Genomic DNA, 15,686 nt, shown 5'->3' with positions numbered 1-15,686 from the left:
GTCTCACATGAGGTCACAGCAGCACAAAGTGATGCTTTCAGGGTGATGAAGCTGACAGTCACATTGAGACAAAAACCTGGCCTTCTCAAACTTTAATATACATTTCTATACTTATCTTTATTATAATTTCTACTTAAAAAGATATATATGCTAATTATAAATATTCAAATATTACATAAATGTGTGAGTTTCACAAGGAAATTGTTCCATAATCCCATCACTTCAGAATAAACCACAATTTGTTTGTTTTGTTCAGTCTTTTTTGTCTCTTTCTCTACCTGCCCCACATTTACTGTGAAATTTGTGGAAAGTTAATGTTTATTTTTGCATTGCATTAAGATACTGAGTTGTGTTTTCTTTCTACCAAATAAGTAAAAAGGAATATTGTGGAAAAAAAAACCTCAAATATTTGCTTTGTTATTTAGACAATAAAATACATGATTAAGATGAAAATTTTCTCTATAAGACAGATCACATTCCACGAGAGACACGTGCTAGGCACACCTGTCTTCTAAAAACGTTAGTTCCAACGCTTCCAAAATGTTCAACTGCCCTCTTGAACCTTGCCTCTAAAGTACAGCCTGTGGGCCAGCCAACCTGCATATCACTTGAGAGCATATTAGAAATGCAGAAACTCAGGCTTCATCCAAAATTTACTGAATTCAAATCTACGTTTTAACAAGATCCCCAGGTGATGGCTATGCAAGTCAAAGTTTGAGACATATCATTCTAGTAATAGCATGTTTCCTACTCAAATTTCTACCATATTCTAAGAGCTGTGAGTTACTCATGAATTAGCAATGCTGTGCAGGGAAGGAACCAGTATCACCACAGCTCATTCATGTGGCTTCTAAATTTCCTCCAAAGGGTTGAGTGTTGTGCTCATTAAACAGTGTCAAGACCAGAATAACTGTCCAAGGGCTGGCTCACATCTATTCTCTTCATTTAGGTCATGGCACACATTCTCATCCATACCTCTGAAGTCCCAAGGCACTAAAGACCACATTGATTGGAATAATTATGTCTTCTATTCCAGTAATTGTTTTTTTTTTTATTTTTTTATTTTCCTACATTTTGTTCTTTTTTTTTTTTATTATACTTTAGGTTTTAGGGTGCATGTGCACAATGTGCAGGTTTGTTACATATGTATCCATGTGCCATGTTGATTTCCTGCACCCATTAACTCATCATTTAGCATTAGGTATATCTCCTAAGGCTGTCCCTCCCCCTCCCCCCACCCCACAACAGTCTCCGGAGTGTGATGTTCCCCTTCCTGTGTCCATGAGTTCTCATTGTTCAATTACCACGTATGAGTGAGAACACGCGGTGTTTGGTTTTTTGTCCTTGCGATAGTTTACTGAGAATGACGTTTTCCAGTTTCATCCCTGTCCCTACAAAGGACACGAACTCATCATTTTTTATGGCTGCATAGTATTCCATGGTGTATATGTGCCACATTTTCTTAATCCAGTCTATTGATGTTGGACATTTGGGTTGGTTCCAACTCTTTGCTATTGTGAATAGTGCCGCAATAAACATACGTGTGCATGTTTCTTTATAGCAGCATGATTTATAGTCCTTTGGGTATATACCCAGTAATGGGATGGCTGGGTCAAATGGTATTTCTAGTTCTAGATCCCTGAGAAATCGCCACACTGACTTCCACAATGGTTGAACTAGTTTACAGTCCCACCAACAGTGTAAAAGTGTTCCTATTTCTTCACATCCTCTCCAGCACCTGTTGTTTCCTACTTTTTTAATGATGGCCATTCTAACTGGTGTGAGATGGTATCTCACTGTGGTTTTGATTTACATTTCTCTGATGGCCAGTGATGATGAGCATTTCTTCATGTGTTTTTTGGCTGCATAAATGTCTTCTTTTGAGAAGTGTCTGTTCATGTCCTTTGCCCACTTTTTGATGGGGTTGTTTGTTTTTTCTTGTAAATTTGTTTGAGTTCATTGTAGATTCTGGATATTAGCCCTTTGTCAGATGAGTAGGTTGTAAAAATTTTCTCCCATTCTGTAGGTTGCCTGTTCACTCTGATGGTAGTTTCTTTTGCTGTGCAGAAGCTCTTTAGTTTAATTAGATCCCATTTGTCAATTTTGGCTTTTGTTGCCATTGCTTTTGGTGTTTTAGACATGAAGTCCTTGCCCACGCCTATGTCCTGAATGGTATTGCCTAGGTTTTCTTGTAGGATTTTAATGGTTTTAGGTCTAACATTTAAGTCTTTAATCCATTTTGAATTAATTTTTGTATAAGGTGTAAGGAAGGGATCCAGTTTCAGCTTTCTACATATGGCTAGCCAGTTTTCCCAGCACCAGTTATTAAATAGGGAATCCTTTCCCCATTTCTTGTTTTTGTCAGGTTTGTCAAAGATCAGATAGTTGTAGATATGTGGCATCATTTCTGAGGGCTCTGTTCTGTTCCATTGATCTATGTCTCTGTTGTGGTACCAGTACCATGCTGTTTTGGTTACTGTAGCCTTGTAGTATAGTTTAAAGTCAGGTAGTGTGATGCCTCCAGCTTTGTTCTTTTGGCTTAGGATTGACTTGGCAATGCGGGCTCTTTTTTGGTTCCATATGAACTTTAAAGTAGTTTTATCCAATTCTGTGAAGAAAGTCATTGGTAGCTTGATGCGGATGGCATTGAATCTATAAATTACCTTGGGCAGTATGGCCATTTTCATGATATTGATTCTTCTAACCCATGAGCATGGAATGTTCTTCCATTTGTTTGTATCCTCTTTTATTTCATTGAGCAGTGGTTTGTAGTTCTCCTTGAAGAGGTCCTTCACATCCCTTGTAAGTTGGATTCCTAGGTATTTTATTCTCTTTGAAGCAATTGTGAATGGGAGTTCACTCATGATTTGGCTCTCTGTTTGTCTGTGATTGGTGTACAAGAATGCTTGTGATTTTTGTACATTGATTTTGTATCCTGAGACTTTGCTGAAGTTGCTAATCAGCTTAAGGAGATTTTAGGCTGAGACAATGGGGTTTTCTAGATATACAATCATGTCATCTGCAAACAGGGACAATTTGACTTCCTCTTTTCCTAATTGAATACCCTTTATTTCCTTTTCCTGCCTGATTGCTCTGGCCAGAACATCCAGCACTATGTTGAATAGGAGCGGTGAGAGAGGGCATCCCTGTCTTGTGCCAGTTTTCAGAGGGAGTGCTTCCAGTTTTTGCCCATTCAGTATGATATTGGCTGTGGGTTTGTCATAGATAGCTCTTATTATTTTGAGATGCGTCACATCAATACCTAATTTATTGAGAGTTTTTAGCATGAAGGGTTGTTGAATTTTGTCAAAGGCCTTTTCTGCATCTATTGAGATAATCATGTGGTTTTTGTCTTTGGTTCTGTTTATATGCTGGATTACATTTATTGATTTGTGTATGTTGAACCAGCCTTGCATCCCAGGGATGAAGCCCACTTGATTATGGTGGATAAGCTTTTTGATGTGCTGCTGGATTTGGTTTGCCAGTATTTTATTGAGGATTTTTGCATCAATGTTCATCAAGGATATTGGTCTGAAATTCTCTTTTTTGGTTGTGTCTCTGCCAGGCTTTGGTATCAGGACGATGCTGGCTTCATAAAATGTGTTAGGGAGGATTCCCTCTTTTTCTATTGATTGGAATAGTTTCAGAAGGAATGGTACCAGTTCCTCCTTGTACCTCTGGTAGAATTCAGCTGTGAATCCATCAGGTCCTGGACTCTTTTTGGTTGGTAAGCTATTGATTATTGCCACAATTTCAGAGCCTGTTTTGGGTCTATTCAGAGATTCGACTTCTTCCTGATTTAGTCTTGGGAGGGTGTATTTGTCGAGGAATTTATCCATTTCTTCTAGATTTTCTAGTTTATTTGCATAGAGGTGTTTGTAGTATTCTCTGATGGTAGATTGTATTTCTGTGGGATCGGTGGTGATATCCCCTTTTTCATTTTTTATTGCATCTATTTAATTCTTCTCTCTTTTCTTCTTTATTAGTCTTGCTAGCGGTCTATCAATTTTGTTGATCTTTTCAAAAAAACCAGCTCCTGGATTCATTAATTTTTTGAAGGGTTTTTTGTGTCTCTATTTCCTTCAGTTCTGCTCTGATTTTAGTTATTTCTAGCCTTCTGCTAGCTTTTGAATGTGTTTGCTCTTGCTTTTCTAGTTCTTTTAATTGTGATGTTAGGGTGTCAATTTTGGATCTTTCCTGCTTTCTCTTGTGGGCATTTAGTGCTATAAATTTCCCTCTACACACTGCTTTGAATGTGTCCCAGAGATTCCGGTATGTTGTGTCTTTGTTCTCGTTGGTTTCAAAGAACATCTTTATTTCTGCCTTCATTTCATTATGTACCCAATAGTCATTCAGGAGCAGGTTGTTCAGTTTCCATGTAGTTGAGCAGTTTTGAGTGAGTTTCTTAATCCTGAGTTCTAGTTTGATTGCACTGTGGTCTGAGAGACAGTTTGTTATAATTTCTGTTCTTTTACATTTGCTGAGGAGAGCTTTACTTCCAACTATGTGGTCAATTTTGGAATAGGTGTGGTGTGGTGCTGAAAAAAATGTATATTCTGTTGATTTGGGGTGGAGAGTTCTGTAGATGTCTATTAGGTCCACTTTATGTAGAGCTGAGTTCAATTCCTGGATATCCTTGTTAACTTTCTGTCTCATTGATCTGTCTAATGTTGACAGTGGGGTGTTAAAATCTCCCATTATTATTGTGTGGGAGTTTAAGTCCCTTTGTAGGTCACTCAGGACTTGCTTTATGAATCTGGGTGCTCCTGTGTTGGGTGCATATATATTTAGGATCGTTAGCTCTTCTTGTTGAATTGATCCCTTTACCATTATGTAATGGCCTTCTTTGTCTCTTTTGATCTTTGTTGGTTTAAAGTCTATTTTATCAGTGACTAGGATTGCAACCCCTGCCTTTTTTTGTTTTCCAGTTGCTTGATAGATCTTCCTCCATCCCTTTATTTTGCGTCTGTGTGTGTCTCTGCACGTGAGATGGGTTTCCTGAATACAGCACACTGATGGGTTCTGACTCCTTATCCAGTTTGCCAGTCTGTGTCTTTTAATTGGAGCATTTAGCCCATTTACATTTAACGTTAATATTGTTATGTGTGAATCTGATCCTGTCATTATGATGTTAGTTGGTTATTTTGCTCGTTGGTTCATGCAGTTTCTTGCTAGCCTCGATGGTCTTTACAATTTGGCGTGTTTTTGCAGTGGCTGGTACCGGTTGTTCCTTTCCATGTTTAGTGCTTCCTTCAGGAGCTCTTTTAGGGCAGGCCTGGTGGTGACAAAATCACTCAGCGTTTGCTTGTCTGTAAAGTATTTTATTTCTCCTTCACTTATGAAGCTTAGTTTGGCTGGATATGAAATTCTGGGTTGAAAATTCTTTTCTTTAAGAATGTTGAATATCGGCCCCCACTCTCTTCTGGCTTGTAGAGTTTCTGCCAAGAGATCAGCTGTTAGTGTGATGGGCTTCCCTTTGTGGGTAACCCGACCTTTCTCTCTGGCTGCCCTTAACATTTTTTCCTTCATTTCAACTTTGGTGAATCTGACAATTATGTGTCTTGGAGTTGCTCTTCTCGAGGAGTATCTTTGTGGCATTCTCTGTATTTCCTGAACCTGAATGTTGGCCTTCCTTGCTAGATTGGGGAAGTTCTCCTGGATAATATCTTGCAGAGTGTTTTCCAACTTGGTTCCATTCTCCCCGTCATTTTCAGGTACACCAATCAGACATAGGTTTGGTCTTTTCACATAGTCCCAAATTTCTTGGAGGCTTTGTTCATTTCTTTTTATTCTTTTTTCTCTAAACTTCCCTTCTCTCTTCATTTCATTCATTTCATCTTCCATCAGCGATACCCTTTCTTCCAGTTGATCGCATCTGCTACTGAGGCTTCTGCAATCTTCGCATAGTTCTCGAAACTTGGCTTTCAGCTCCATGAGCTCCTTTAAGCCCTTCTCTCTATTTGTTATTCTAGTTATCCATTCTTCTAATTTTTTTTCAAAGTTTTTAACTTCTTTGCTATTGTTTTGAATTTCCTCTCATAGCTCAGAGTAGTTTGATCGTCTGAAGCCTTCTTCTCTCAACTCGTCAAAGTCATCCTCCATCCAGCTTTGTTCCATTGCTGGTGAGGAACTGCATTCTTTTGGAGGAGGAGAGGTGCTCTGCTTTTTAGAGTTTCCAGTTTTTCTGCTCTGTTTTTTCCCCATCTTTGTGGTTTTATTTACTTTTTGTCTTTGATGATGGTGATGCACAGATGGGTTTTTGGTGTGGATGTCCTTTCTGTTTGTTGGTTTTTCTTCTACCAGACAGGACCCTCAGCTGCAGGTCTGTTGGAGTTTACTAGAGGTCCACTCCAGACCCTGTTTGGCTGGGTGTCAGCAGCGGTGGCTGCAGAACAGCGGATTTTCGTGAGACCACAAATTCAGCTGTCTGATAGTTCCTCTGGAAGTTTTGTCTCAGAGGAGTACCCGGCCGAATGAGGTGTCATTCTGTCCCTACTGGGGGGGTGCCTCCCAGTTAGGCTGCTCAGGGGTGAGGGATCCACTTTAGGAGGCAGTCTGTCTGTTCTCAGATCTCCAGCTGCGTGCTGGGAGAACCACTACTCTCTTCAAAGCTGTCAGTCAGACAGGGACATTTAAGTCTGTGGAGGTCCTTGCTGGGTTTTTGTTTGTCTGTGCCCTGCCTCCAGAGGTGGAGCCTACAGAGGCAGGCAGGCCTCCTTGAGCTGTGGTGGGCTCCACCCAGTTCGAGCTTCCTGGCTGCTTTGTTTACCTAAGCAAGCCTGGGCAATGGTGGGCGCCCCTCCCCCAGCCTCGCTGCCGCCTTGCAGCTTGATCTCAGACTGCTGTGCTAGCAATCAGCAAGACTCCGTGGGCATAGGACCCTCCAAGCCGGGTGCGGGACACAATCTCCTAGTGTGCCGTTCTCCAGGCCTGTTGGAAAAGCGCAGTGTTAGGATGGGACTGACCCGATATTCCAGGTGCCATCTGTTACCCCTTTCTTTGACTAGGAAAGGGAACTCCCTGACCCCTTGTGCTTCCCGAGTGAGGCAATGCCTCGCCCTGCTTCGGCTCGCACACAGTGCGCTTCTCCGACTGTCTTGCACCCACTGTTTGGCACTCCCTAGTGAGATGAAACGGGTACCTCAAGCAGAAATGCAGAAATCACCCATCTTCTGTGTCGCTCGGGCTGGGAGCTGGAGACCGGAGCTGTTCCTATTCGGCCATCTTGGCTGTACCCCTTCCTATTCCAGTTATTGTTTGCTAATTATGCATGGCTTGATGTTATTTTGCTAATTCATATACACCAAATGAACCATGAGTTGCTTGAAGGAAAAGACCAGTCCCTGAGCTCTTTTCTTCAAGGATGGCAGTCCTGTTTCCAGACATCTGGCCATTCTCATGAGTAGTGAATGATGGTTATTAGGTATGTTAGCTCCATTTATCCAACCATTTGTGCTTTCCACAGATCCAGATTTGATGGTTATGTCCCCCACCTGGAGCTGGGAAGTCATAGGACTTACTTGATAAACAGTCAACTTCTTTCTTGAATTTATGCCAAGACCTCATATATCTATCTCTTTATGTTCTATGACCACCAGCATTGGTTGGTGGCCCAGTTAGAAACAAAAAGATCGGGGATACGTGTAGGACCTGTCCAATTTGCATCAAGTAATCTTTCATAAGTTCCAAAGGGGAAGATAAGGGAAAAAATTTGAATGCTATAATAGATTTTATCTTGTAGCCTATAGTTTTTATTTTTTTTCTCTTAGCTTCTAAAATCTATGATTGAGTTTCTGTTTTGGGTTATTAACTCCTGAAACCAAGAATATCAGAGGAATCTTAAAAAAATAGAACTTTGGAATATTAAATATTGAAGAAGAAAAGCTGAATTATCTCCCTTTAGGCAGGTTGGGAGTGGGAGCAGAATCAAACAAAACTTTTCTTTGTTCTTTTAGCACCCTCACTCCCCTCCTCCCTCCATAAACCAAAAGAGCATTTATTTACTTGGGCTGCATTATAAACATCTGTCTTTCTTTCGTTCGTTCATTCGTTCGTTTCCTTCCTTCCTTCCTTCCTTCCTTCCTTCCTTCCTTCCTTCCTTCCTTTCCTTTCCTTTCTTTCTTTATGATGGAGTCTTGCTCTGTCACCTGGGCTGGAGTGCAGTGATGGGATCTCGGCTTACTGCAACCTCTGCCTTCCGGGTTCAAGCAATTACCCTGCCTCAGCCTCAGGAGTAGCTAGGATTACAGGCATGTGCCAACACGTAGTAGAGATGGGGTTTTGCCATGTTGGCCAGGCTAGTATTAAACTCCTGACCTCAAGTGATCCGCCACCTCAGCCGCCCAAAGTGCTGGGATTACAGACCTGAGCCACTGCATCCAGCCTATAAACACCTTTCTAGGGATAAACTTTGTTGGTTTACCATCACATAGGAGACTCAGCTCATCAAGAAGTCTGTATTCAGACCAGGTTCAGCTCAGACTAATTAATGAAATTATGTAATTGATCGGTTCTGTTTCTATTTCTAGGGCTCTTATATTTTGATATGAGAACATGGAAGTGCCAATCAGGTTCACGAGGTCACCCTTCAGAATCCCTCATTTCTCCTTTCTCTCTTATCGTGTAGCTGATGAAGAATATAGCACACTTCCTTCCCCTAAAAGATTCACATTAGTTGTGTCTTGGACACAACACCTCTCTTGCTCTTTGCTTCTGGCCATATCTTCTTTGACTCAGAAGGCTTTATCACTGGGGATATATGTCAGGCAAATATGCAGTTCTCAGATAGTTTGAGAACAGGGGATGTTATAGCCCATAAGGAAGGGCACAAGGCCTAAAAGGAGAACTAGGCTCTACTGGTCAATTAAAAAATATATATTTAAGCCATTTTCAGTGTTCAGCCAACAGGAAGCATTATGGATGTTCAAATTGCTGAAATATTAACATACTTCCTCACTGATTGGTAAATATTTGCTATCCAGGGCCTCCCAATGTGCCCTGCTTCCTCCATTCTGATTGGTGAGTGACTATGCCAATCAGCTCCTAAAATCCTCCTTCTAAGATATCAACGTTGGCTTTTTTCTTAGTGACTTTGGAGGGCCAGATGTACTCTCACCCAGTCCTGGGACACTCTGATGCCCTTTAGCCCTTCAGTCTGCCATCTACACTGTGCAACATGGCACCCCATGGCCCACGTGCCTTCTGTGCTTCTCTGGCTCCCTGAGACTGACACCTAAGCAGGTTGGTGTTCCTTGAGTCACCCTCTCATGGCCATCAGTGAAAACTGCAGCTCCAAAAGAAGGCGAGGTCAGGAATCTCCACCACACTGATGCTTAAATATGTTTAATATTTAAATACCACACATGTTTTTTTACTCTGTTCTGTGGAGACAACACTAAATGTCTTTATGACCTGAGAAATGTTCATAGAATAAATTGTATATTATGTAGTGATTGGTTCTATGATTCCTATAAAGATTTTTAAAACTTTTATTATCTTACTTACCAAAGTAAATATGTTCAGTGAGGAAAGCATTTAAACAGGCATATAAAAAAATATAAATCACTCATCGTTACATGACTCAGAGTTAATTACTGTTAAAATTTTGATAAACATTGCATGTGTTTATTCTTAATAGTAAATAAATTATATTGCATATACTGGCATAACTTAAAAAAAAAACTTAGCCATCTATTATGAATGCAATTAAAAGATGAAAGTTTTCTAAGAGTTGGGAGGGAACTTGGAAATCCGCTAGATTCATTTTCTGGTGAGGAAAACATTATTTATTACATAGCATTCTCCAAAAGATCCTCTAGCTTCCTCCTTAATACCACCAATGGCAGGTTCCACAGCCTTATTATGCCTCTGCCTTAAATTATTTTTGGATTAGTTATTCTAGAACTTTCTGTTCTACTCTTCTCACCTGTTGCTTACTCATTGATCCTGGTTTTGCCCTTCTTAGTATGAGTGGAAGTGGGCCAGGAAGGGCAGGATTACAGGCAGTGAGGAGGGAGCATGGTGAAGTCAGTGGCCATTGTCTTTGATGAGCAAAACAGTCCTTGGTCATGAGACTGAGTGAGTGTCTTGGGTGATCCTTTTCACCTCCTACTCCCACTATATTTTTTCTTCAGGAACTTATGCTGGGGGACTTATGCCTTTTTTGTCACACCAGAAAACTCTAAATATGTAGAAAGTTTAAAAGAAATAAATCACATTTACTAATGCCATGCTTTTGGCTGAACACAGTACATTTTAGGAGACAAAAAAAAATAGAAGGATGTGTTTGAAAATAAATTGAGTTGGAAAATATCTAGAGGTTTCTTCACTATCATATGGTATGTTTAAACTTGTCTCCTTGTCATCTTCCTTGCTCTCTGATCTTGAGAAGATTAATGAGATGATGATGTTTAATGCTTGAATGTCTGGAAGAAGAGTGCTTTGCAAATGTCAAGGGTTAGTGTTATCCTTTGCAGTAGTGATTGACCATAAGACTGTTCTCGTTATTGTATTTCATTAACTAATGCTCTCATTTATCAAGTATTGAGGCAAGGGAGATATAGTAGTGGGCAACAGACAAGATCCTTGAATACTGTTTAATGAAAAAGATAAGTAACACATGATTACTTATTAAAGGAATTAAAATTTAATTAAAATTGTGTTAATATCTCTGGAAAAAGGAATTCCCTTTTTCTCTATCTTAACATATACAACAATGGGAATCTTGGGAGTACTAATGCCAATTGCTTGGGTGGGGTTTATGGTCTGAAGTACGAGGGGAGAGTATGGCAGTGAAGGAAAGATTACTGAGCAAAGCTGAGAGGGGAGGAGGGATGCAGCAAAGAGATGCTAAATTGGGTTGCAACTAAGTCCTGCTTCTCCACTGTAGTCAGATATTACTTCGCTGGGAGGATGTGCTAATAATTTTTCAACACTTACAGTATTGCTACAGATCAGAGATTAGCAGAATTATTCTATAAAGGGTCAGATAGTTAATATTTTAGGTTTCAATGGTCACACAATCTCTGAGGCAACTGCTCAACTTTGCCATAGTAGCACAAAACAGCCATAGCCAATACATAAATAAATGAGTATGGCTTTGTTCCAATAAAGCATTATTTATAAAAATAGTCTGGACTTAACCTGCAGTCCATAGTTTGCTGACCCCAGTTCCAGGCTCTTATCTCTTGATCACACACCTGTGTTTAGAACTTAAGGCATCACTTTATGGAATTGTTCTTAGAATATAGCTTCTTATAACTCTATGTATTACTTAAATTTTATGCATTTTACAACCTTTGTAATGCCTATCATTTTTAGGTATATGAAGGAGAAGAGAGAGATTTTGGCATGTGCTTAATCTGTTTATGTTGACTCCTGACTTTCCTCCTATAAACATCTATGTTTAAAATATTAGTACTAATTACATAATAATGGGATCTTCTCTTCAGAAGGACACTGGGAGATCTGATCGAATCTCAACTTCTGTGAACATTTACTTTGAGTCCCTGTTGCTTGTGTCATCCTGTTATGTATTGCCTTTTCTCAGCAGAGCCAATCTTCTTTTCTTGTCTCAATACTGATGATGGTGTTTGTGTTTTGTCTTTGGCTGGTCTAGCTAATCTAGTGCCTAAGTATGGCTACTTCTCCCAGTTAGCACAGGTTACCTCTGACAACTTTGATGGGGTGCAGAGAATCTAAAGCAGTCCTTTGAATGAGAACAAGCAGGAAACTTGCACTGAGGGAAGAAGTTGAAATTGGCTGTACATAGGCAAGTCTGCAAGTGTGATGGTGTGCTGTGGGAATTATAGGTATTCTTTCTGCAATTGAGGCCCTTCCATGCTGCTCGGAGTCACAGAGGTATTGATCAGAAAGGCTTTGTACCTGCTTCCTCTTTGTTTGGAGGGGTTGTTCCAGTCCAGATAGTGACATCTGTGAACTCACTAATAAGCAAACAGGCCACAGTAGTTATGTGAACTTTGCAGGTTTTGGACCTTTTCCACTTAGAAAGATCCTGCTGTTTGAGACTGGGTTAAATCTGCTCTTGTCTAGAGGCATAGGAAAGTAATTTATGATCATTTGTGCAGCTGTACACCCTGTGGCTAGAGTTGAATATACATATTTACCTTGAAGGAGTAGTCATGAGGTGCAATCTGTTTCATTTCTGAAAGTATGTTTTGAGTGTCTTGAACTATTTATCCCCATTGTTTCTTTTTCTTTCTTTTCATGAACACGTTCATAATATTGTGGGTCTGTGTTTTTTTCTATTTCTTTTAGAATTGGTAAGTAGTTGTTTTGGGGGCTGGAGGCTATTTGGGATAAATGAACGGGGGACAAGAAGACAAATTAATTTTTAATCTCGAAGCATACCCTCTGTGTGCTGAATGTTGCTCTTTCCACCCTCAGAAAAAATAGCAGGTTTCAGTCTATATCCTTAGCTCCCTCTGCGTCATTCTGCAGGAAAAATGATCCTGTCACACTTAAGTGCCTCACACAGCGGGTACTGAGAAAGTACTATATTATCAAGTCTGAGTTGCTGAGACATACAAGTGGTCCCTGACCAGTGCTGATGAGTGACTTTTTCCCACTGTTTTGGATATGGTGACTGGGTCCTTAAGAATTAGACTACTTGCAAAGTGAAGAAGTTCTTTCTCCATAGCTCCCACCTCTTCATTGTCTGGAAGGCAGTGTGAAAGGGTTGAAAAAAACTCTAGTCTTTGTTCAGGATCCTGGTACCTTCCCAGACCTGTGCACTGTGTTGCCCAGACATTATACCTTGCAAAATGAAGATAAGACTGCTAGTCCTGCTTATGTTCAAGGGAGGGCTGAGCATCAAATGAGATAATGTATGTATAAAGTGCCCAGAAAAGTATATATCATGATGCAAGTAAAAGTTGTTGTTGATCCTCCATGTGGTGAGAAGGATCTGGCTCAGAAAGCACCAGTTCTGAGTGTGTTTCCACCTGTTAGAGTATCAGAGAGATTGAGAATGGCAAGTCTTTCTCTTAAGGTTACAAAGGTGTTTCATGTAATTTCTTTGTACAAAAAACTGGGAAGGAAATTCCTTGTCTCTCCAAGAATGAATTTGGTGATATCTATGAAGAGTCTTCTCAAAAACTAGGACAAAAACCCTAAGAATGTGTTTTGGTGCTTCTAGATTCTGTTTACATTTTACTTCTATAATTCTTTGTGGGTTTTTTTTTCTTTGCAAATGAGCTATTGCTCCCCACTTTGGGTCCTTCAATAGTTAGATTTTTATTTGCAAATCGGCTATTTCTCCCCACCTCAGGTCCTTCAATAGTGGGAATAATTTTTACAGACACCTGACCATCAGTAATCTGGGAATGGCTGAACAGATTCGAAGAGAAGTGTCCATTTCTTACCTTTTGTGTTGAGTGTGCATGGGTGTAGGAGCAGATGGAAGAGTGGGTGAATAATCGAAAAAGGCAGCACCGGGGATCATTCTCATGATGTTACAACGATGTCACCAAACACTTTGCAAATGGAGGATATCACAGGGGCTTGGCCTTGAGACCTTTCTCTCTCTGCCTCTCTGCTTGTTACATTTATTTTTTTCTTTAATTGTCAGTACTGAAAGATATTATATAAACCAAATCTGTATTGAAATATCAGCATGGTGTTTATAACTCAAAAGTGATGTTACTTTACTTGATCTTCATTGATGAGGCTGTACAGAATTGGTCTGTCATGACTATATATCTCAGAGAAATTTGAATGCAATTACCGGAGTAAATGTAAAAAGTTTCTGTGATATATACATGGGCAGGATTACTATGTTTGAGTCAACCTGAATATGATTGGGAAAATGGATTCAAAGGATTGTGGCACTAACAGAGTCTGACTTAATTTCCCTCATCTTATCCAAACACATAGAGCTAATTGAAGAAAAGAAAATACTTCCAAAATATGAAAATTCAAACGTAATGGGTGATATTAAAACCAGTAATTCATTTACACTCCCACTAACAGTGTAAAAGCATTCTGTTTTCTCTGCAACCTCACCAGCATCTGTTGTTTCTTGACTTTTTAATAATCGCCATTCTGACTATGGTATCTCATTGTGGAAGACAGTGTGGCGATTCCTCAAAGATCTAGAAGAAGAAATAACATCTGACTCAGCAATCATATTACTGGGTATGTGCCCGAAGGAATATAAATCATTCTATTATAAAGATACATGCATGTGTATATTCATTGCAGCACTATTTACAATAGCAAAGACATGGAATCAACCCAAATGTCCATCAATAATAGACTGGATAAAGAAAATGTGGTACATATACACCATGGAATAAAAGGAACAAGATCATGTCTTTTTCAGGGACTAGGATGGAGCTGGAAGCCGTTATCCTCAGCAAACTAATGCAGGAACAGAAAACCAAACACCACATGTTCTCACTCATAAGTGGGAACTGAATGATGAGAACACATGGACACACTGGGGGGAACAACACACACTCAGGCCTGTCAGGGGTGTGGGGGCAGGGAGAGCATCAGGAAGAACAGCTAACGTATGCTGGCCTTAATACCTAGATGAGGGGTTGATCTGTGCAGCAAATCACCATGACACATATTTACCTATGTAACAAACATGCACATTCTACACATGTACCCTGCAACTTAAAATAAAAGTTAAAGAAAAAAAACAAGTAGTAATTAATTCAGAAAGCAATAAGATTGAATAATAATTGAAGAAAAATCACCAACGCGTGAGATAAATTGTTTAACCATTTTAAAAAATATTTTTTGATGGAGAAGAAAGGAATAAGATGGTAGAGTGTCTCAAGGAAATCATTGTATTTTTTTGAAATGTTTACACCAAATAACTATTTGGAACAACATTACCAGATGGAGATAATGGAACAGACTTCTGTAAATACAGAGAGCATGCTAGAGGTTGGTGGGAAGTGGGAGTTCAGAAATCAATAGAACTTTGTCAAATGTGAACTCCATTACAAAGAGAACTCTTTGTCAGGGGACAGGCCACTTTCTCACTGGATGTCATCTTGTTAGGGCACTGAAGAGAACATTGGTAATGCTGAAAGGACCATCTTTAGGCTGACTTAAAAAAAAACATACCAGTCTATCACTTCTTGAAACCGGTATTTTTATTTATATATTTTTATATCTCCAGCAGTTAGAGCAGTGCCTAGGTGCCACAAAATTTGTCTATGTTTGTGTATATGAACGAATGAGTGGATAAAATCTGGGAAATACCAAAGTGAAAATAGTGTTTCTGCTTTTAGATCAAAGTTATTCAAAGTACTAAATTGGACAATTTTTATCAAATGCCTAAGCAGTAATTTATATTATGTGAAATACGTTTAAGTAAGGAAAAACCCTGGATACCTCCTAAAATGTAATACTCTAATTTTTTAGAGAGAACATTAGTGAACGTTTACTAAGAGGTTTGAGAATGAAAAGTGTTTGTTAGTTGTTAACACTTTTAATTCCATTTTACCCTTTTTCACCTTCTTAAAGGCTTGAAGTTACTTAGCAGCCCCAGGAAGAAGGCTTTCTAATTAGACCTCCTTCCCCTCCTCCCTGCTTCTTCTCTGGGTGTGCAAAGCAATGTATGGAGTTCATTTGTCATGGAATCATGAAAAAATAGAATTGGTTTGGAAATGACTCTTTGAATGAATCTATCAGGTTTCTGTCTGGTTTAT

At 39.5% G+C, this 15,686-nt stretch overlaps 1 protein-coding gene across 2 annotated transcripts in view; it reads left to right on the top strand.

Annotated features, from left to right (window-relative positions):
• DCC (DCC netrin 1 receptor) overlaps nt 1-15,686 on the top strand; it is a 1,201,126-nt gene that overhangs the window by 21,536 nt on the left and 1,163,904 nt on the right. The gene's annotated exons all lie outside the window — the stretch shown is intronic.

The sequence above is a fragment of the Hylobates moloch genome, unplaced genomic scaffold (assembly GCF_009828535.3).
Source record: "Hylobates moloch isolate HMO894 unplaced genomic scaffold, HMol_V3 SCAFFOLD_5, whole genome shotgun sequence".
Classification (NCBI taxonomy): Eukaryota; Metazoa; Chordata; class Mammalia; order Primates; family Hylobatidae; genus Hylobates; species Hylobates moloch.
The sequence above is the reverse complement of the archived record's forward strand: the minus strand, read 5'-3'. Positions and strand labels throughout refer to the sequence as shown.